Here is a 23652-nt window from a genome sequence, read left to right as displayed (position 1 = left end):
CAGTCTGGACAAACTTGGCACAGCAAAATCAAGATAAAGAATGGGAAGAAACAGTAAAACCTGAATTCATGTCACTTCTGCGATTTGCCACTACACATGTGACCATTACAAAAAACATTACACAAAGAATGCAAAATTTCATAACATTAACTGAACAAAATGAAAATATCACTAATTCTAACATGAGGAAAATCCAAGCTAGATTACAGTTCATCACCTGTACACAATTTCATGAATCCAGCACCTTTGAACAACTTATTGTAACAAATTTAAAGAAAAAATTCACAGATGCTGGACATACACCTTATGTAGAATGTCATAGTTAAATAGCATAATTATTTAGTCACGAAAATCAGGGAAGTGTACAATGGCTTTGTTCAGTGAACCCACTAATGGGTTGGACAGTACGTACCCGCATTGGAGGAAAACATACAGGTACATTACCCACCATGCGGTGTACCAAGCATAATTGCACACAAGTAAACACCAACCAAGTAAAATTAAATGATAAATGTTCTGAATTGGAAGCATGGAATCAAACCCATATTGTGCAATGTGCTGATTGCAAATGTAAAATCTACACTAAAACTGTTCAAGTAAACATATTAAACTATGATTATGCTTTTGACTTAACCCCCCAAGATGAAGCAACGCAGTATTATGAAATAGCAGAAATGGGATATGATATTCCTGAACTCCAGCCCTGTAAGCAAGAGGGTCAGTTCTGGAGAGATACAGGGGAAATAATGGAAATAAAATATAATATCCCTCAAGACTCACCCTGTGAGCCTGGAGCTCAGTTATGGAGAGACACATTTGCAAGGAAATGTGTGTGCATAATAGAGCCAAAAATTAATAATCTACACTCCAGTATGGAGGTAGTACTTTGGTCCAAAACAGGTATCCCATGGATCGCTGCAGATCATTGGAGCATGACTGAGGAGAATAAGGTGCATTCCCAACTATCTGCGTGGGACATTGACTTGCAGGAATTAAATTTAACTCATATATCGTTTAACTTGGAAACTGGACAATTAGTGATGTTGTCAAAGGACTATGGAGAACACATTACTTACCTGAAATTACTCAACGCCAGCAAGATCCTCAATGCACCATCTGCTTCGGTGTTAGAAGGACTAGCCACGATTGGAAATGCAGTGGGGAATGGTGTTAAATCTACTATACATGAAATAGAATCGATAGGACAACAACTATGGAACACTATAAAGACTGTATTTTTGGGAAAATGGGTGATATATGTTATAACAAGCATCATAGGATTGTTTGGGTTAATCATTTTCGGAAAATTAATTTTGTGTATGTTGTCATGGAATCATCATAATAAGTTTGTAAGGCTTAGTAATGAAATATAATTGTAATCAAACTGCCTAATGGGCACGGGGGGATGTCAAATTGAATGAAATAGTTTGAATGTTTGTAAAGGTTGCCCATTAGCCAGTTTCAGGAAGAAGATAAGATTCATCTCCTTATCTAGTTCTTTGTTTTGGGGACTACGTGCAAAAGGTCCTGACTTTGCTTAAAGTCTTAATTTAAATTTCATCTTTTAGAAATCTTTTACAAAGAGAGCAAATATCCTGAATTCCAAGAGATCAAACCCTGAGGCCTTTTGACCAGGTTGGTAAGAAAAGGGCATTTGCAGTGATATGGAAGTTTCCCAACGGTAATTTAAAATGCTCAACGAAGGTAAAAGAATCTGTTGAGTAAGATCCGAGCCCAAATTTGGGAGCAGTGATATATTGAGTAGGAGGAGCCCACTGACGGCAGCTCGCTCAATAAAAACGGTAACTTACTGTCCCAATTTGGAGGTGACTATACTTGTAGAACAACGAAGGAAAAATCGCAAGTATAGCCCGGGTCAGACTGATCACCTGAACTACCCTCTCCGTGAACACGAATCTCTTAGTTCACACTGAAGCCGCAGAGCACCTGAAAGGGACTGAAGGAAGGGGACTTAGTCCTATTACTGCTGAAGCCAGCCTATTGAATTGTATTGCTGAGCCCATTTCATTGAACCGTACTACTGAGGCCAACCCATTAAATCGTACTACTGAGGAATGATACCATATTTTGGTATTTGGCTTCTCGGAATTCTAGGATTGTAAGTATATATTGAAAAATAGTAGTATTGATTCAAATTTAACTTTTAGTTGCAATTGTAGTTGTTTTTGTAACACTAATTCTTATAGTATTGTTTGGGAAGGAAGTGCATTTGGAGCATTGTTTCTGATATATGTAATTATTATGTTTTTAATATTTGTGGTGTTTCTTAAAGCTAAGCAGTGTTATATACGTAGCAAAGAGTTTTAAAATAAAATTGTGTTGTATAAATTAAGTGTGTAATCATTGTGAAATCGTGCAATCAGTTAACTACTCCCCCAGCCAGTGCATCAAAACGAATCAGTAAATTGTGTGGGATTTTCTCTATTCCATAACCCACTAGAGACATCCCGGAATGCCTCCCTAACACCAGCAGGATAATGTCTCCCTGACACTTGTAAGATAGCAAGAAGTTGAGAAAAAGGTCTCATTATAATGCTAAAAATCACACCCTGGGCAGAGCAAAAGTATGTTAATGAAACATATATGTATGTAAATGAAATACATGGCTAAACCATAGGTATAGAGACATGCTCAGTAGAGAACGTCTTATGTCAGTGGCTTGTAACCAATCACTGAGCGGTACACTTGCAAACATATGTATAAAAGGTACCCAAAGGTAGAAACTGGTGGTGCTTGCTTTGCAAAAGATTGCCAAGCACCCCTCTCTGCGCAGACTTGAAACAATAAAGATTAAGTTGGATCCTCCACCCCTGTCTGTTTATTGGCAAAAGCGCACCGGGCACGAACTCACACTGTCCTTTGGAGACAACACTGGCAGCGCCCAAGATCCCCCCAAACACCCCGAGATCGCTGCCACCCTGCTCTTACCGCCCCCACCAGCACCTCCCAGCCCCCGGGCACACGGGCTCTGCCCAGGGCAGGACCTGACCTGCGACTAAAGCAAGAGAGAGGAAGAAAAGCAAAGTCCCGCACGAGAGGAGCCGGATCCCTGTCGCGGGAACTCCAGCCCGAGGCTGCCCCATCGGCCCCCGCCTGGCCCGGGGGTCGGGGGTCGGGATGCAGACTTGGGTGTGCACGGGGAGCAGGGGGTGTTTGCACCGGTGGCGGGGGGGGGGGGGTGTCGTTGCAGCGCCCCTTCCCGCCGGAGTGCCCGGGCCCGGGGAGGGCCGGGGCTGCAGCCCTGCTACCCCCACCCCCACCCCTATGGGGCTGAGCTGGGGCCGGCTCCCCTCTGCTCTTCCCGGGACCCCCAGGGGCTCCGGACCTTCCCCCCGCCGCCAGCCCAGCCTGCCCCATGGCCGGGCGGGATCGTGTGCGTATGTGCGTGTTTGTGTTTGCACGCACAAGTGTGAGCTTGCATGTTCCTGTGCGTGCATGCGTTTGTGCTTGCATGTCCTTGTCTGTCCATGCATGTGTTTGTGCATGCACACACGAGTGTGTGCTTGCATGTGTCTGTCTGCATTTGCGTGTATGCATCTGTCTGCGTACACGCGTGTACATGTCTCCATGCATGCATGTGTGCAGGCACATGTCTCCATGCATGCACGTGTGTGTGCAGGTGTGTCTCTGTGCATGCATGTATGTGCATGCATGTGTCCAGGTGCACATGTGCATGTTTGCATGCATACACGTGCATGTGTTTGTGCATGCATGCGTCTGCATGCATGAGTTTGTGCTTACGTGTGTCTGCTTGCATACATCTGTGTGAATGCATACGCGAGCATGTGTGCGTGTGTTTGTGCATGCACGTGTGCCTGCATGTGCCTGTGTGCCTACATTTATGTGCGTGCATGCCTGCATGCATACGCATGCATGTGTCTGTGTGCATTCATGTGTGTGCATGTGTGTGTGCATGTGCACCTGTGCATGCTTATGTGTGCATGCACAAGTCTGCATGCATGAGTGTGCTTGTAGGTTTCTGTATGCATGTGTGTGCATGTGTATGTATCTATGTGCGTGCATGTGTCTGCACACATCTGTGTGCATGTTTGTGCATGCGTGTGTTCTTGCATGTCTGTGTGTATATGCATGTCTGTGTGCATGTATCTGTGTGCATGTGTGTGTTCCTGCATGTGCCTGTGCGTGCATGTGTGTATGTGCATGTCTGTGTCAATTCATATGTACCTCTGTGTGTCTGTTCATGAGTCTGCATGTGTACATATGTGTTCATGTGTGTGCCTGCATGCATGTGTGCATGCATATGTGCATGTGTGTGTGTATGTGTGCACGTGTGTTTGTGCGTGTGCTCCTCTCTGCATGTGTACATGCCTGTCTGTGCATGTGTGTCTGTGTTCATAGCAGGGAGAGTGTATTTGTGTTTGCGTGTCCATGTGCAGAGAGTGAGTGTGTAGAGTGCATGCCTGCCTGCATGTGTGCATGTGTCTGTCCACGTGTGTGCGTGTGCATGCATCTGTGTTCATGGCATGGAGAGCGTGTTAATGTGTCCACGTGCAGAGCGAGTGAATAGAGTGCACACCCATCTCTGTCTCTGTGTGCATGTGTCTGTGCGTGCGTGTGCCTGCATGTATGTGTGTGTGTTCATGGCAGGGAGAATATGCTTGTGCCTGCGTGCCCATCCCCATGCCTCAGCCCAGTCTGTCTGTCCACTGCAATCTCAGGGGTGTCCCTCCTGCCAGTACTGTGAAGCCCCACTCCTACCCCTTCAGAATAAAACCCACCACGAGCCACTTTTCCTTTATTATATTTTAATATAATCTTCTTGGGTGGAAGCAAAACAAGGCTCAAGCCATTCTCCAGACTGGGGGCAGGGAACCCAGCAATGGGACAAGGACAGCCCTCACTCCTGCCTAAAACAGACCGTTCCAGTACAACCCCCTCCCTCCCATTCATATAAATTAAGTCTCTCTCTCCTGGGAAAGCAGCAGGTGTAGAAGAACAGCTCTAAAAATATAACATGTCTTGCATTAGGCCCCCAAAACACATCTTCAAAGTTCAACCACAACCATGCCTGCGGCCCTGCCCCCTCTACAGAGTCCTCTGGGTGTGGGTGCACATGAAGCTGTGCAGGCAGGTCTCTGAGAGGGGATGGGCAGGTCCTCGAGGAGCCTCCCCACAGCAAGGTCACTCCCGGGGCCAGTTAATGCTGACCTGGCCCGAGGCCTCCAGCACCTCCCGCTTGCAGTCGAAGTCGCCGTTGATGTGGCTGATGGACTGCTCCTCCACCACCCAGAGCTGGCAGCTGGTCTGCGGGATCAGTCGTGCATCATGGCTCACGTTGTTCACCGCTGTGAAGAGGAGACAGGAGGCAAAGCATGAGTGGGGTGGGAGGCAAAGCAGAGGCCATTTCCATAGTGAAGGAGAATGGAAAGACCCCATGTTTTCCCCATCAGCCACTGCCAGGACAGGGCTGGGCAGTGAAGGGCACGACTGGGACCCAACGGAGACCCTGGCAGGAGGGCACTGCTTGTAGTATACAAACCCTCCCGTGGGACCCACGGGCCCACCCCCACCCAAGTAACCCTTCTGCTTCCCTGCAGCCCCTTGACGGGAACCCCATCCATGCCAGCCTGGATCTGACCCATGCACCTATTACTACCTTCCTCTGCCTGACAGATGGGACCCATGAGGCCACCCCAGCCCAGTATCGCCATCCACCCTTCAATCCGATCCATGGGCCCAGTATTCCCCCAACCCCGGCCTCCTCTGACCAGGGCAGTGGACACCTCCCACCGTGCTGCTTCCACTCACCTCCATGTACGTGCTGACAGCATCACCCAAGGGATCGATTGACTCAATGCACAGATGATTTGTGGGTTCATTCTGGGGAAGTGACATCCCCAAAAGAAGCCAGGAGTCCTGAGCCACAAAGCCTTCCTCCCACCCCTTCCCTCAGCTAGAAACAGGACCCAGGAGTCCTCCCAAACCATACCCCTCACTATGGCATGCTGGACAGCACTCCTTTCGAAGAGCCAGAGCAGGGCACAACCTGCAAGTCCTGGTCCTCACGCCTGCTCTGCTCTAACGCGCTTCCTTCCCAGAGCAGTGAACCCGGCACAGCCCCGTTCCCATCCCCTGCGTCCATCAGGCTCCCTGCAGGTCAGCTCAGCAAACATCACACGGGCTGTCTGCCCCCCGGGTAGGAAAGAAAAGGGCCCTGAGATAAGTGGGGTGAAAGGAGCGTCCAATCCCTCCTCCTTCCCCAAAATGCCAGGATCCAGCTTCCCACCCACCTCCCTCCACTAACAGCAGCTCAAGGTCCTGTGCTCCCACCCAGGGCAAGGGCAATGCGCTCCCACCCAGGGCAAGTCTCCGCTCCCCGCCCCAGCTCTCCCCTGCATGGCCGAACCCACAGCGCTCCCAGGGCCACAGCTCCAGCCTCTCCCTGACTTCTTCCTCAGTGGCCAGCCCTCACTCCTGGATTCCCAGCCTGTCTCCCCTTTGCCTCAGCCCTCACATCCTGATCAGCCCCCTGCACCCTCAGGCCCTAGCTCCTCCATACTCACCCTCTCCCCCCTGCCTGGAAGCCCCAGCCCCACACCTGACAGCCTGCAGATCTGCATGGTGAGGGCATGGCTCTCAAGGCTGAAGCGCCCCAGGCACTTGTGAGCATCCTGGTAGGGCAGGTGGATTTGTTTCGGTCACGTTCTCCTCCATATCGGACGTGGTGATCTGGTGCAGAATGACACTAATTCTACAAGGCCGTGAAGTAATGAATCGTGAAGCATTTCATTTTGAGCAAGATAACGGAGAATACCAAACAGCGGTGGTTCCCCTACTGTAATGCACTTCTTTGATCGTAAAAGGTCTCTCTCTAAAGTACTCTATTGCTCATGTATGATAGTGGATTTACATGATTCTGCTTATACAAGTTTAACTTATTACACATTTATAGCTAGACAGTGTCAAGAAAATCCTGAGCCTTATAGTAGAATAGGGTAAGTCCTGCCTGGATCTTGTCCATCATCAGGTATGAAAGGCCAGCTCCTTCCTCCTCTTCACTCTCCCCAAATCTGAACCTCCATCATTTTCATCTTCGTCTTCTTTGTACTCTCCTGGTGGACCAGCTTCATCTTCATCTGCTTCATCCTCCTCATCCCCTTCTGAAAGGCAGGTAAATTAATTCCTTACAGCTTTGCTTAAACCTCAAAGGCTTGTTTGTAAACTCATCTTAAATGAGCTTCTGAAATCTGACTCAATTCAGCTACAAAACCTTCTCCAGAAATCTTTAAAAAAAGACAGGACTAGAAGTAACATCCCACTTTTTCCTCTTTCTATAGGAAGAGAAAACACAGAACTGAATGTGCCACAGCATCGAATATGAGATGATGGGTACGGAAAAAAAAAAGCTTTTGGTACCAGCAATAAAATAACTGCTTTTATATAGTTATATCTCAGTGTAAAGATGTGTACTCATGTTTTTCCTAAGCGCAGCTGTCCTTTAACCGTGCACAGCATCCATGACTACTCTCTTTGCAAGTGCATTGCCCGCCCCCCGCATTACTCAATAGGAGCAGTATGTGATACTGCCCTTCACCTGACACACGTAGCTGATTTGTGCTCCAGCACTTCCACAGTCACTTTAGTCTCAATTTTATATTTAGATCCTGACTGAATGGCATAACTAATGACAGCATGTTTAGAGAAGTCACCCTCATCATCTTCATTTTCTGAGTTGGGGGCCTCATTACCTTCCTGATCAAATCAATCTAGGTAGGTGATCTCCTGAAGCAGCTCAAAAATCCTTTCCCTGTAATCCTTCAGGTTTGTGATGGCACAGCTGAAGAAGTCCAGGTCTTCATGTTTTTAAGGTTTTGCTAAAAATTAATTAAAATTGCTCATGGAGATGAAATAACTACTTGGTACGTCCAAGTACTGCTCTGCTGCCTCCTAAATGTCACTGACTTGGCTGGCTACCTCCCACCACCTCTTCTCCGTTGCTGTTTCCCATTGTACAGAGCTCATGTAAGAAGTCTTCGTGCTGACAATCAACATCCCTTCCCCATAAGATCAGACACTCTCTCTACGCTCCCTTTGAAACAGGTTTGACCCACTTCCCATCCCATTAAAATGTGTGTCTTTGCTTCTGGATGCCCCAAAAGTACATCTGTCTTCAGAAATGCGATCCTATAATCACCAAGGGAGATACAAAGCTCTCCCATTCCCTGAGGTCGGCACAGCCAACTGTCCCAGCGCCGATCCTGCCATGCCTGGTGCACAGACAGCTTTCCATGGCCTGAATGGGGCAGCTGTGGATGTGACGATAGAGGTAATCCTGCTTAGACTAGATCTGGGTTCTGCAGTCCATTGTAGTCACGAGTCGGCCTGTGTGAGTAGGAAGCTACGGAGCCACCTCGGAGATCCGGCCATAGGGTATAATGGGGAATCAATGAAATATCCACAGCTTTGTTGTTTTTTGCCTGATTTGGGTGAAACTTGCAGGGATGGTAGCCCCTGTTGTACGTGTTACGCCACAGCGGGGTGAAAACTGCAGGGGCGGTAGCCTCGCCGAGGCCATGAAACCTGCCACATTTCAAGACGATTGGTGCAGGGTTTTGGGGGAACTGCACCTCAAGCTGCTGACAGGCAAAACTCATGACATAGATGACCGTGTGTGTTAAGGTGCAGCGGGCTGAAAACTGCAGCGATGGTGGCCCCTGCTGCGGCCACGAGGCCTGGCAGCTGGCGAGGAGATCGGCGCAGGGCTTCTGGGCTCGGGGGCCTGCACCTCTGGCTGCTGACAGGCAAAACTCGTGACATGGGTGCTCTGGCAACTGTGTCTGTTTTGAGGCATGGGACCTGGGATCACCGCAGGCCTGGCTGCTACCAGTTACCAATTAATCATGATTCCCTCAGGGACCAGCTCAATACACAGCACCAAGAACAATCCACCGCCCCAAGACAGACGCCGTCAGTGCACTTAACAAAAGATGAAGCCTCTTCAGACAATCTACAGGAAAACCGGTCTCAGTTCTGCGCATCTCCATTTGATTTTGTAAGCATGAGTGCCTTGAGGCTGGCCACAACTAAAATGGCTCAGGATTAAAAAGTTAAGAGAAAATGTCAAGATGCCGTTTCATAGACACCTTGTTGTAAAAGGAAGAGGATTGGAAAAAAAGAAAATAAAACCCCATAATTTCAAGCTGGCTCGTACATGTCTGGTTATTCCTTAAAACTTGATGTTTTTCCTGGTTGTTAATCCATTTCTTGAGACGTTCCAAACCAGATAACCGCTGGTCACTGAGAAAGGTCATTCATTTAAATTGAAACTGTTATATAATAGGATTTTCCCTGTCACTTATGGCTTGGGACCCTCTTGATTTACACAATTCAAAGAATGCTTTGAAGAGGCTGGACTAAGGGGATAAGAAAGCTGTAAAGCAGCAAACAGGGTGCTTCAAGAGAGAAAAATCTCTCTGACATCACCCGCTGTTGTTCCCAAGAAGCTGGCAGAAACAGATCCTCTCCCTTCAAGGATCGTGCTGGGAACTTTGCTTGTCATCAGATCACCTGAGTGCCTGGGAACAGTGACATCCCAGCTCTCGCTCTTTCTCCCTCTTTCTCTCTTTTTCTTTTTGTCTCTAGGCATAGCTTTCTGAACCTAAATTGTATTAGTTAAGCTTCAGCTAAGTTCCCCCAAATACTCAATTAAACCAGGGGAATATTGTAATTGTTTTGTTTTCCCTTGCATGTCTATTACTACTAGTACCATTATAAATTGGATATGCTTCGCAATAAATAACTTTTATAGTCAAACTGGAGGTAACCAGGTGTATTTTTCCTTCTCTACTTCCCTTCCCCATTTGCTCTGCAGCAACGCTTCTTTTACCTAAACCAAAGATCCTTGTGAAGCCCAGAAATACTGTGGGGTCCGCTCATCAAGAGGCTAGCACTACTAGGACAGTTAGGGCAAAAGATTGGGACGTGCTGAGTTTGAGACACATAAGGGGATCAGCTTGTATAGGCTGATGGACCCACTTTGGCTCAGGCGTGCCCTAATGAACTGAAATCTGGCCCGTGAGGGTGTCAGCCGGACACCCAGCCGGATTGAGAGGGATTCTGTTCACTGAGTGCTGGTGTCTGACTGCAGTGTAGTGTTCCCTTAATGAACTGATTCCTGGCACATGAAGGTGTCAGCCTGTACATGCTGATCAACCCGGCCGGGTCAGGCGTGTCACGTGAGTGTGTGTGTGTGTGTGTGTGTGTGCGTGTGCATTTGACTGATTTAGTGGCTGGTGTGTGTGTGTGTGTGTGTGTGTGTGTGCACACGCACGCACACATTTGATTGATTTAGTGGCTGGAAGAACCCAGCCCTACTGAAACGGAGTCCTGCAAGATAGCTCCATTGCGGGTGAGGACTTGCAGAAGGCAGAGATACAGCTCCGTACAGAAACACAGGTAACACGAGCAGCACACTGATAGAATTGCAAAGACCCTAGAAATGTACCCCTAATAAATGAGCACACCCCAAAGTGACAGGCAAATCTGGTAACAGCTGGGATCATGGATGGAAATCCATTTTGGGCCACCCCACACCATCTGGGCCAGGCAAGACACTGGTCATCAATTCAGTCTGTAATCTCAGCCCAAATGCCAGGTCCTTAGTCAAGCATGTATACTTAGTACCATGGGAATGGGGGGCTGTTAGTTGGCCACCTGGTATGAAGAAACCACGCTCTGGTCCGGGCCAGACTGGTCAGTGGTGTCCGGGAGAGTCCCCCGGTGCCATAGAGGCATGGTGTGGGGTGGCCCAAGAAGGATTTCCATCTCTAATCCCAGCCCACGAGAAATTCCTTCTTTGAGCCTGTCTACTTGGTACAGTGGGGATGGGGGAACTGGCCCAAACAGTATTTGCAGCCATAACCCCAGTCCAAAACCAGGTTCTTATTTGGGTCCATGTACTTAGCACAGTGGGCATGGGGGGCTGTCAGTTGGCAGCTTGGCACGCAAAAACTGCACTTTGGGCCAGGCAAGACTCTGGTTGGGGGGTGTGGGATAGTACCCAGTGCCACAGAGGCATGGTGTGGGGTGGCCCAAAGAGGATTTCCTGTCGTCAACCCAGCCCAAAACCCAGTTCCTTATTCAAGCCCATATACTTAGGACAGTATTTGTGGGGGCTGCCAGTTCATGGCCTGGCACAGCCAAACCATGTCTTCAGTCAGGCAGGACAGCCAGGGGATGTCTTAGGCTGCTAAAGGGGATGTAGCTCAGTGGTAGAGCGCATGCTTTGCATGTATGAGGTCCTGGGTTCAATCCCCAGCATCTCCACTTTTCATGGGGCAGCAGGGCAGGCCCTACAGAGACAGGTCAGAAGGTCTCAACCTATTTATTCAGCCTCCACAAGAGAAGGCTGAGAGGGGATCTGGTGGCAGTTTACAAACTCCCCAGGGGGGACTGGAGAGAACTGGGGGAAGCTCTGTTCCCCCCAGGCACCACCCAGGGTTACTAGGAATAACACCCTCCAATTGTTAGAGAAAAGGTTCAGGCTGGACACCAGGAAACATTACTTCACACTTAGGGCTGCCAGGCTCTGCAATGGGCTCCCAAGGGAGGTGGTGCTCTCCTACCTTGGGCGTCTTCAAGAGGAGGCTGGGCAGATATTTGGCTGGGGTGACATGATCCTGGCACCCATTCCTGCCTGAGGGAGGGAGTCAGACCTGATGAGCTGCTTAGGTCCCTTCCACCCCCAAGTACTATGATTCTATGACTCCGGTCAGAGATGACCAGGAGAGTCCCCTGGTGCAACAGGGACATGCTGTGAGGTGGCCCAAAACAGATTTCCAACCATAATCCCAGCCCAAGATCCACTTCCTTACTCAAACCCACATACTTAGTACCGTGGCTGGGGGGAGCTGTCCGTTGGCATCCTGGCAGGGCCAAACCACGAGTTGGGCCAGGCAAGCTGTGGTCAGGGATGTCCAGGGGAGTCCACTGGTACCACAGAGTGACAGCGTGGGGTGGCCCAACAAGCATTTCCATCTCTGATCGCAGCCCAAAACCCAGTTCTTTATTCAGGCCCCTGTAGTTGGTGGCGTCTGGGTGGACGATCAGCTGGCAGCCTGGCACAGCCAAATCGTTTCCTGGGACGGGCAGGACTCTGCAGAGGTAACCAGGAGAGTCCCACGTGCCACAGAGGCATGGCGTGGGCTGGTCCAAGAAGGATTTCTAGCTGTGATCCCAGCCCTAAATCCAGGTCCTTATGTGGGTCCATATACTCAGCACAGAAGCTGGCACGCTGTCGGTTCGCAGTCTATCACGGGCAAGCCGCGTTCTGGGTCGGGCAAGACGGGTGAGAGACGTCCAGCAGAGTCCCCGATGGCACACAGGTCTGTCATGGGGTGGCCCAAGAAGGATTTCTGGCTATAATCCCAGCCCAAAAACTAGTTCCTAACTCACGCCCATATATTAGTACAGGGGCGGGGGGTGTCAGCTGGCAGCCAGCACGGCCAAGCCGCACTTTGGGCCGGGCAACGCTGTGGTCAACGTGCTTCGGGACAGTCCCCTGTGGCGCCAACAGGCTGTTTGGGGAGGCCCAAAAAGTATTTTGCCCCATAATCCCATCCTAATCTGACCTTTATTTAGGGCTCTGTACTTGATGAAGGATATTATTTTGCATATTAATTAGCAAATATGTAATGAAATTCTATTTAAGATGTGTAATTCATTAACAACAAGCTTTGATTGGGTCTAGATTAGCTTTGAAAAAGGAACTGGGAATAAGCAACCACCTTCAGCCTGGTGGGCGGGATGGAGGAGCCGGGGCCCCGCAGGCAGCTTTGGGCTTCTCCCTGATGAGCACCCCTGAACCTTCACTATGCACCCCCAGCCCCCAGAAATGCAGCCTGAGATTTAGTTATTTTTAAAAGGATTTTTACCTCCCCAAAATCTCACCCCCGACACAACCAAGAAATGCATGGAGGGCGAATTGCAGCGGGTGACCCAGACTCAGAGTTAACTGAAGAAAAGGGGAGGGGAAAAGAAAAGAAGTCGTTCACCTCCATCGAGTGCAGAAAACACCCCGGCTTTCAAAAACAGGAATACTACATAGCCAGTCACAATAATGAAATACTATAATAATTAAGATGTAGCAGTACTGCAATAATAGCGATTAGCTGATGCCCAGCCCAGGGTTTCTAGCGCCCACGCAACTGGTTTAAAAGAAGCTGGATGTGCAGAGCGCGTTGTGCACGCCCAACGGATTTTAAAAATCATTTAATTAATTTCACGATAATAATTTAAAAAAATCATCTTATTAACGTCATGATGATCGTGCACCGCTAGAATGAGAAATAATTAGAATAGAAATCTGGCCCGTGAGGGTGTCAGCTGGACACCCAGCCGGATTCAGAGGGATTCTGTTCACTGAGTGCTGGTGTCTGACTGCAGTGTAGTGTTACCTTAATGAACTGATTCCTGGCACATGAAGGTGTCAGCCTGTACATGCTGATCAACCCGGCCGGGTCAGGCGTGTCACGTGAGTGTGTGTGTGTGTGCGTGTGTGTGTGCATTTGACTGATTTAGTGGCTGGTGTGTGTGTGTGTGTGTGTGTGTGTGTGCGCGCGCGCGCACATTTGACTGATTTAGTGGCTGGAGGAACCCAGCCCCACTGAAACGGAGACCTGCAAGATAGCTCCATTGTGGGTGAGGTCTTGCAGAAGGCAGAGATACAGCTCCGTACAGAAACACAGGTAACACAAGCAGCACATTGATAGAATTGCAAAGACCCTAGAAATGTACCCCTAATAAATGAGCACACCCCAAAGTGACAGGCAAATCTGGTAACAGCTGGGATTATGGCTGGAAATCCATTTTGGGCCACCCCACACCATCTGGGCCAGGCAAGACACTGGTCATCAATTCAGTCTGTAATCTCAGCCCAAATGCCAGGTCCTTAGTCAAGCATGTATACTTAGTACCATGGGAATGGGGGGCTGTTAGTTGGCAGCCTGGTATGAAGAAACCACGCTCTGGTCCGGGCCAGACTGGTCAGTGGTGTCCGGAAGAGTCCCCCGGTGCCATAGAGGCATGGTGTGGGGTGGCCCAAGAAGGATTTCCATCTCTAATCCCAGCCCATGAGAAATTCCTTCCTTGAGCCTGTCTACTTAGTACAGTGGGGATGGGGGAACTGGCCCAAACAGTATTTCCAGCCATAACCCCAGTCCAAAACCAGGTCCTTATTTGGGTCCATGTACTTAGTACCATGGGCACGGGGGGCTGGCAGTTGGCAGCTTGGCACGCAAAAACTGCACTTTGGGCCAGGCAAGACTCTGGTTGGGGGGTGTGGGATAGTATCCAGTGCCACAGAGGCATGGTATGGGGTGGTCCAAAGAGGATTTCCTGTCAACCCAGCCCAAAACCCAGTTCCTTATTCAAGCCCGACGACCTCGTGCTCCTCGCCCCCGACGCCACCCAGCTGCAGCAGATGCTGGACGTGACGTCGGAGGCGGCCAGGTGGATGGGCCTGTGTTTCAACGTCGCCAAGTGCGCTTCCCTGCACGTCGACGGGAAGCAGAAGAGCCGCGTCCTGGACTCCACCCTCACGATCCAGGGCCAGGCGATGCGGCACCTGCGCGACGGGGAGGCCTACTGCCACCTGGGGACGCCCACCGGCCACCGGGCCAGGCAGACGCCGGAGGAAACCATCAACGGCATCGTGCAGGACGCGCACAAACTGGACTCGTCCCTGCTGGCCCCGTGGCAGAAGATCGACGCGGTGAACACTTTCCTCATCCCCCGCGTCGCGTTCGTCCTGAGAGGCTCGGCGGTCCCCAAGACCCCCCTCAAGAAGGCGGACGCCGAGATCCGACGGCTGCTCAAGAAGTGGCTGCACCTGCCGCTGCGGGCCAGCAACGAGGTCCTGCACATCCCCTACCGGCAGGGGGGTGCCAACGTGCCCCGCATGGGAGACCTCGGCGACATCGCCGTGGTCACCCACGCCTTCCGCCTCCTGACCTGCCCGGACGCGACGGTAAGTATCATCGCCGCCAGCGCCCTGGAGGAGACCGCCCGCAAGAGGATCGGCAGGCAACCCACTGGACGTGACTTGGCCACCTTCCTGAGCGGCTCGCTGGAGGGCGAGTTCAGCCGAGACGGCGGGGACTTTGCCTCGCTGTGGAGCCGAGCCCGCAACGCCACGCGCCGCCTCGGGAAGCGCATCGGCTGCGCCTGGACTTGGACCGAGGAGCGCCGGGAGCTGGCAGTCTCCCTGCAGCCAGCCCCGCACGCCGACTCCGTGACCGTGATTCCCCGCACGAGGACCTTCCTGGAGAGGTTCCTGAAGGACGCCGTCCGCAACAAATACGCCGGCGACCTGAGGGCCAAACCCGACCAGGGCAAGGTCTTCGACGTCACCTCGAAGTGGGACGCCAGCAACCACTTCATGCCTAGCGGGAGCTTCACGCGCTTCGCGGACTGGCGCTTCCTCCACCGCGCCCGCCTCAACTGCCTGCCTCTCAACGGGGCCGTCCGCTTCGGCCACCGGGACAAGAGGTGCCGACGGTGCGGCTACGCGGCCGAGACCCTCCCCCACGTGCTGTGCAGCTGCAAGCCGCACGCCAGGGCCTGGCAGCTCCGCCACAACGCCGTCCAGGACCGGCTGGTGAGGGCCATCCCGGCCGCCGCGGGGCAGGTCTCCGTCAACCGCACCGTCCCGGGCTGCGAGAGCCAGATGCGCCCCGACATCGTGATCACCGACGAGGAGGCCAAGAAGATCACCATCGTGGACGTCACCATCCCGTTCGAGAACCGGCGCCAAGCCTTCACCGACGCCCGGGCTCGCAAGCGGGAGAAGTACGCCCCGCTGGCCGACACCTTGAGGGGCCGCGGCTACGACGTGACGGTCGACGCGCTCATCGTGGGGACGCTCGGAGCCTGGGACCCCAGTAACGAGAGCGTCCTGCGCGCCTGCCGCGTCTCCCGCCGCTACGCCAAGCTGATGCGCTGCCTCATGGTGTCCGACACCATCCGGTGGTCCCGCGACATCTACGTGGAACACATCACGGGCCACTGCCAGTACACGGACCCCAGCAGGAGAACAGCCGCCGGACCGGACCCGGAGGGGACCGCCTGAACCGCCCCCCTCCGCAACAGACGGACCTTCGCTTCAAGAGGACTCATCAACGACGGACGACGACCCAGCGCCACCCGAAGAGGACCCCCGCGATAGACTGTATCTAGACTGAGACGCTTCATCTTCGGACCACTCCTTCCACCGTTGCGGACCATTGTCACGGGTATGTGTGTTTCTATCCTCTTTCTCTCTCAGCGTCGCGAAACCCCCCCCTCCCTCCCCCTCCCCACTCCCCTCTCCCCTTACCCCCGGGCTTAGTTGGCTAACTTTGTATCGCATGTAACCTAGGTGCGTTCCCAACCTCACCCCCATCCTTTTATTGTTAGTCCCTCGCCCGGGCGTTCTGTATTTCCCTATCGGCTTTGTCATCTTTTTTTTGGATTTACCATCCTTACCATTTACTGATAAAAGTCAATCTGTTCTTTTAGCTGCAGTGCCTTGATGCCGGGAATGCCTAGGATGTTTATGCCCCCTAGGACTGTCTCAAGCGGCTTGTTGTGACTGACTACCCAGAATTTGACTTTTGCGGTAGCTGCTGTTGCGTTCAGTCCTTGCACCATGATGGTTTTTGAGGTTTTTTCATGAGGTGTCATAGGGGTTATAACGTTGACTTGTGCCCCTGTGTCAAGGAGGAAGGAAATCTTGTGCTGCATTGTGGGGTTAGCGGGGTTATAGACAATGAGGCTGGTGTATGGACGTGAGTCCAGGGGGTCAGGCTTGGAAGTGTGGCCACCGGTTTGACCGGCGGCCATTACTCGTTTTTTGGCTTTCCGTTGTACTTAAAGCCCAATTTCTCGGCAAGTGCCTTCTGTCCTTCGTCCCTTGGGGCGCGCAGTTGCTGTTTGGTGAGGCCGGACTCGTTCAACAGGAACTAGAACATAGCTTTTTCTCTCACTGTCCTCTCTAGTGGTGGCTTTGGTTCCAGTCGAAACAGCCCATCGCGACGTTCAATAGGGCACGCTGAATTTGGGTCCGGTTCTGTGGCCCAATGCACGCTCTTTGAAGACCTGGCTGTTTTCATTAGGGCCTGAAGATGTCCGAGTTGACTTAGGATGTTTCCGGCTTGTTGGCCCACCTGTGGGGTGAGGAGAAGGCAGAGGGTAATAGCATGAGACCCTCCGTAAACCTCTACGCAGGCCTCCATGGCCTCCGGAGTCGTGGGGACCGTTCCGGGGTTTGTTAAGTATCGGTGTGGCCACGGTCCGTTGGCCTGTTGCGCTGTTAATCCCAGTGGTCGGCATCCGGGTTACCAAGTGCAGTACGACGTTCCAATAATGGCCAATAGCAACTGCTCGGCTGATGTTGGTTCTGGCCATCCATCATGCCACGCATGGGACTTTTGTGCAATCTGTCCTGCTACAAGCGATGGCAGTGGGATATTCCAAGCAGTGTTCCTTTGCACTGATCCAAGATCAGTAGCATGTCCCCCACTCCACGCCGCTTGGCGGGTGAGGAAGCAGGCCTCTTCTAGGTCCAGTAATTCCGAGCCAAATTCGACCACTAGTCGACCGAGCCAAACAGCTAAAGTCTCTCCAGGTTTAATTTTTGATTCTTTAAATAGCTCTTGCATTTCAGCTCGATTGCGGGTACAAAGCGTAGTGGTTGCTTGGATTTGGCCCTGTGGATTAGTCGTATACTTAACTATGCTTATGGGAAGGGCCTGTGTCGGAGGAGGCTCCGGGGGCGGAGTGGGCAAAATAGGATATAATGACTCACTGCCCTTTCTTTCGTTTTCATAAGGAGGTGGTATGGATTCTGCTGGCGGGGCTACCTGCCCTGGAGCCGCCTCGCTCCTCCCCAGCTCTAGGGCGGCGCTGGAGGGAAGCTGGTTTCGGTTGCAGTTACAAAAAGGGGGTGGAACCATTGGGGACGGCGCCTCCCCGGGGGGCAGGGCCGTCACCTGGATTCCCGCCTGTTCTTTCAAAGCTCCGCCCTTCTTTTCCGGGTCCTCCGGGCGACTCACTTTTTTCTCGGCGCCATTTTCTAGCGGCTGCTTAAGGGGTTCCGCCGCTGCTGCTTCTGCTGCGGCCTTGCCTACAGTTATTAACTGGCTGCTTAGATTTTCAGTATCACGCGTTGCATTGACAACTGCGCGGAATAAAACATTAATCATTTTTCCTTTGTCCCATTTGGGGCCTGCCCATTTGGTCGCGGTGCGGCCCTCCGTCTCTAAATTTTTACGGAGCTGAGTGAACAGTTCGTGACTGCGTGACTGGGGTACCATGGTCGGGCAGTTAAACTTGTCGGGAGGTGTTCCTTCCCTGCCCTCTCCTACGTGGCGGATGCAGCGGGCAAACTCCTGGGCAGGGGTCGGGTCCGCTACGCTCGCCGCTTTTACCCGATGTAGGGACAGGATTCCCGCTTCGTCCCAGGGTCTATACACGACCCCTGTTCTGCCCACAACACAGCCCAGGGCCCTTACATCGAGCTTAGCGCTCCACTCTTTTCCTTCTCCCGCTTCGACCCTCAGAGAGAAATAACCAGTGACTGCGTTTGCTCCTGTTCCCCCGGCCTGACAGTAGGCAATGCGTGCCCATAGATCATCCGAATCGGACGTCAGGCGCTCCCCACTGCGCCATGGGCAGTTTTTAACTAATTCCAACTCCCTTGCGTCTTCCCCGGATCCCATCCTCGTCGCCATGTTGCCTCTGAGAGCCGCGGCGCGGGGTTCGGGGCCTTAGGAGCCCTAGTCGGCGGGCGGGTACTTGCGTGGGGTGGGGGTGTGCTAGGTCCCCTTGGGTCGGTGACTTGTGACGCTTGGAGTGCAATCAGGTACTGACGCGTTTTGGTTAAGCAAAAAGATAGTTTACTTACACTGCTCGTACAGCGCAGGTCAGAAGCTTGCTTCGATTACAGTTGTAAACAAAACTTGGGGCGGGCAGAAATTACAGAGTTTGTTTGGTCGGTCTGCAGATGTGTCGGGCCGGCAGTTGTCGGCTTACGTCTAGGTCTCGGTCGGTGACGGGGAGCGATTAAAGGTTGATCAGGCCCCTAAGTTCTTCTCTAAGACACATGCGGAGTTTGCTAGGCTCCACAGCGTGCTCAGAGCTCTCCACGAGGTGTGTGTGGACTTCTCCAACTTGGACGGAAACTGCTTCAACTTCTTCTATGGCTAGCAAGCCAATCGCTGGCCGCCAGGTAGGAATGATTTAGAACAGTCCAATAGTGGGGTACGAATTTACATAAGATTGGCGGGCACTTTTTCTAGGTCATTAGTATATAGTCACTGGGCTCTGGAGTTTTCCACTCGTGACCTACTTACATGACCTACTTACAAAATGATTGACAGACTGTGCCCTCTGTATCAAACTATGGGATTCTCCGCTGTGCTATAGGCATATGAACAATGGGTTGTGACATAGCCCTGTGACTCAGGTTACATGCACGGGCAAGAAAGGAGCTGTGCCCATTTCAAACATCTAGTAAACCAGTTTTCTCCAGGAATTTGTTGAAGGCAAGGATGTAATAACTCACTAGGGGACTGGACGTATCAGGACAAAAAATGGCTTTCAGCCAATCCTGGAGGAGAGGGAGGCTATACTGTGCTGCACCGGAATTAATACTGTGATGCTGACTTTACACAAGTCATCACAAATTCCTGGTGCAGAGGTCATAGATGTTTTCAAGCAGGATGGATTCCTGGGAGTGGATCTGGCCTGTGTCGTCCCTGTGGGTTTCTGGGCACCAGTCAGTGTACGGGTGATGCTCCCAGTTCTTTCTTCTGTTTCATTTGATGTGTCCAGCTGTCTGACTTCAGACAGCTGGACACGTCAGCGCTGGATCTCTAATTGTCACTCTTCCCCAACTGCACCCATGCCATCCCAAAGGGGAGTAGAGGTGCGCTGACTCCTCCAGGTAATCAAGAGGGGGATTCTCCTAAGAATCAAGGGCATGATGTGGCCTCTAATATTTAAAAGCTTTGTCTTGGTGTGAATCGGTGTAGCGGAGAATTTACATTGAAATTGTCATCCAGAGTGAAAACGCATCCAGTAATAAATCTAGACAGCTCTTCCACATCACTTAGCAGGATACTTTTGTACACGGCGCCTTTGTTGTTGTTCACTCTGCTCCGGATGATACAGGCGTCTCCATTCTGCTGGGAGTAAGGTACAGACCAAGCAGGTGTCATGGTGCACTTATCAATCTTGGGAGCAGAGGTGGAGGAAGGAGGAGGTAACGGTGTGTCTGTGGAAGGTACAGAGGAACAAGAGGAGGAGCATTCAGAGAGTTAGTTAATGAAAAATAAATGAAGGGAAAAGTCACAAACATGATGGAAGCAGTAGGGATGAAAGAGCAGAACTAGAAGCAGGTATTTCAGGGTCTATGCCTGGTTCTTGAATGTTGTTAGTGGTGGTGTCCTACCTACAGGAGTAACTTGGTTTGGTATTTGCAATGAAGTATTCATATTTAGTATTCCATCTACAATTAACACCCCTGAAACATGAAAGACATCGATTTTTGCCATTTGAAATGGGTATTTAGTCGGTCTAATAAAAGACAGCGCTTTTACCCAAAGAACATTGCCTGCTGAAAGAAACGGTGGCGTTCCCGACTGTGATAAAGAAAGGGTGACCAAATGCCAGTATGGTAGATAAAAAAATGACATCAGAGAGGCTTGATCACCCTCACCGAGGTCCTGCGTCCACGGCTCCCTTCCCCCTGGACGCCTCTATATCGGTTAACTGCATCTCTTGGATGCGAGAAGAGCTCTCGGGTCCCCTACGGTTTGGTTTGTGTTTTGGAAGTTATTGTAAAAGGGAACTGCCGGCGCGGAACTGTGAACGGAGCATTTACGTGCTCCACGGCGTAACTCTTACTGAAGGTGCCTACACTCTGCATCGACAGCGCGAGTCCCTGTACTTCCGTAGTGTGAGTAAAGCATTAATTTGTTATATTGCCTTCAGGTTCTTCTTGGGCGGGAAGAGTAAAGGAAAAGGGAAACGAGATTCCAAACCCTTTCGTCCCCGGCCTGCTCGGATCCAGGGGTAAATCAATCACACACCCTCCCCCCTGTAACTGTACCACACCGACCACACAATGCGCTTTGCCCAGGAGGGAGCTCCTGCAGAGCAGACGTGCCCACTGACCTTTCTCTGCTTTACCTATCGGGCAAGGTTCTTCGCCCAAGGAAACGGGCTCTCTTGTGATATGAAAAGTAAACTAATATTCAAAACCATTGGAAACTCGGCTTCCATGTCCTGTACTCCTTTGTGTTTGCAGATTCCTCTGACTCTTGCCCAGCTGGGGAGGGGGCCTTGGGACATGGGGAGGAGGGCAGGGTGGCCCAGGATGCTGGGAGCGGGGGACATGCCCTGCTGCCTCTTGCCCAGCCAGAACTGGCGGGGGCCAGGGGCACAGTGAAGTGCAGCTTGCTCCGGGCGGAAGGGGGCAAGCAGTAGCAGGGCATAGACCCCACTCCCAGCACTGCCATGCCCACATCCCATGCCTCCCTGCCCTGGCTGGGTAGGTGGCAGCAGGGCATCGTCCGCCGGTTGCCCAGCCCGGGTGGGGGGAGTACAGGATGCAGGTGGGGGGCAGTGCAACTCGACCTTGGCCGCCAGGCACCTGGCACTGCCTCTGGCCCATCGCATGGGCCTGGCCCAGCTGAGTGTGGCACTGTGTGCTTTCGGGTGGCTCTGGGTCACTTGCGCTGTCACTCAGGACCTTGTGCCGCTCCGCTTGTTGAGCTGGGATGGGTCCTGCATGCATGAAACAGGCCCAGCCCAATGGTGCGTGGTGCCCGTGCACACTGGACGTGGTCCGGCATGACAGGCGGTCTCCGTGAGTGGGCCCAGGTGAAGTGGCAGAGAAGCCGCCGGTGCCGAGCCGCGCTGCTCCGTGCCGCGTGGGGGGATGTGCCAGGAGGTCCCAAGTGCCCCAGTGCTCACTGCTGCTCCCAGTGGGATGTGCGTGCAGGTATCTGGGCCTGGCAGGGGGGGAAGGCTGTGGTCCTGGGGGCAGCAGTCCATGTGCAGGTTGGGGGGCTGTGCCCTGTTGGGGGGCAGAGGACCCACCCTTCCTGAGCAGCCCCCTCACACAGTCCCCACTCACCCGCAGTCCCCCCACAATCCACCCACAGCTACCCCCTCTATTCAAAGAAAATACCACGGGAGGGTGTTATCTAGAAGTTCTTCGCCCATTGATGTGACGATCAGTCTGCATAATGTGAGTTTCTATGGTGAAGGAAAGTATATATGCAAAGTAAGTACATTCCCATTGGGAAATACACAATCGTTAACAATTGTAACTACTGGTTGAGCCCACTGTAAGTTTTACCAAGGGGCCAAATTCTCTAATAGATGATGGAAAGTGGGCAGTGGCAGCCATTTGTACAGCAGCCACTGGGAAACCCGCTGCAAATATAAGTTGGGAAGGAGACTTTGGTAAAATGGAGTGTAGTTCAATTTCCTTTCCAAATAGAACGGTAACAGTTATAAGCCGATATAAGATCATTCCCACTAAATTTGCGAGGGGAAGACGTATAACTTGTATCGTGAAACACCCACCTTTAAACAAAGAAATAAGATACTCTCACGTACTAGACATCCAATATGCTCCTGAAGTGTCAATAACTGGCTGTGATAAAAATTGGTTTGTTGGACAAAGAAATATTCAGCTTAAGTGCAAAACTAATTCCAATCCACCACCTCTAAAGTTTGCCTGGTCCAGATTAGATGGACAATGGCCTAAAGGCTTACTGTCTGTAAACAATACTCTGCATTTCAATAGCCCACTAACCCACAATCATGGCGGGACTGACATTTGGAGGGTGACAAATTCCCTTGGTCAAAGAAGCAATCAAAAGACTATTTACATATTAGATCTCTCCACCATCACTACCACGCGATCACCCACGGTTTCATGGTATCCTTCAACTAATAGCATTACGGGTTTAGCGTCAACATTAACCTTAACAGTAATGCAGGGACGCAGTCGGGGTACCATCATCGGTAGTGCAGTAGGGGTAAGTCTCTTTCTAGTACTGGGAAGTATTTTAATTGGCATTGTCTGCTATGGGAGAAGACGGACGTTTCGCGACGAGTACTTCGTTATGAACTGCATTTCACTAGCTAATAAGAGAGGGGAGTCCGAAACAGATGTTCTCCCATCAGATGATGACCAATAGTTGTTGTTCTATGTATAAGTTATTGTATTTTGTAGTTTGTTAAAAAGACCGGTCTGTAGAAATTGTTTGTTTGTACATATATATATATATTTGTTGGTTGCTTGAGCTTTGTAAGGCCAACGAGTCCTTAAACGAAAAATTCCTTATAACATGCTCATGTGTCTAAAATCCCAGTTGTGCCGTCGGCAAGGGGGCATGTCACAACCCAATGATTTTGGTGCCTCGGCACGGTGGAATTTTCCCGCCACATGAGAGTCTCTTGCACAGCAAAAGTTTTCTGTTGCAATAGAAAACTCCGGTGCAAGAGAGTTCCCGCCATTCGTATGCAAATTTGTGTCCCACTATTGGCCAGTTCTAAATTATTCTTATGTGGCGGCTAGCGATTGGCTTGCTGCCCGTATACAATTCTGTGCGACTT

General features: G+C 51.3%; 1 non-coding gene across 1 annotated transcript; it reads left to right on the top strand.

Annotated features, from left to right (window-relative positions):
- The first annotated feature begins 11235 nt into the window (after positions 1 to 11235).
- Positions 11236 to 11307, top strand: TRNAA-UGC (transfer RNA alanine (anticodon UGC)). The gene has a single exon. It is a non-coding gene; the product is annotated as a tRNA-Ala (tRNA).
- Positions 11308 to 23652: the final 12345 nt, after the last annotated feature.

Source organism: Alligator mississippiensis, chromosome 1 (assembly GCF_030867095.1).
Source record: "Alligator mississippiensis isolate rAllMis1 chromosome 1, rAllMis1, whole genome shotgun sequence".
Classification (NCBI taxonomy): Eukaryota; Metazoa; Chordata; order Crocodylia; family Alligatoridae; genus Alligator; species Alligator mississippiensis.
The sequence above is the reverse complement of the archived record's forward strand: the minus strand, read 5'-3'. Positions and strand labels throughout refer to the sequence as shown.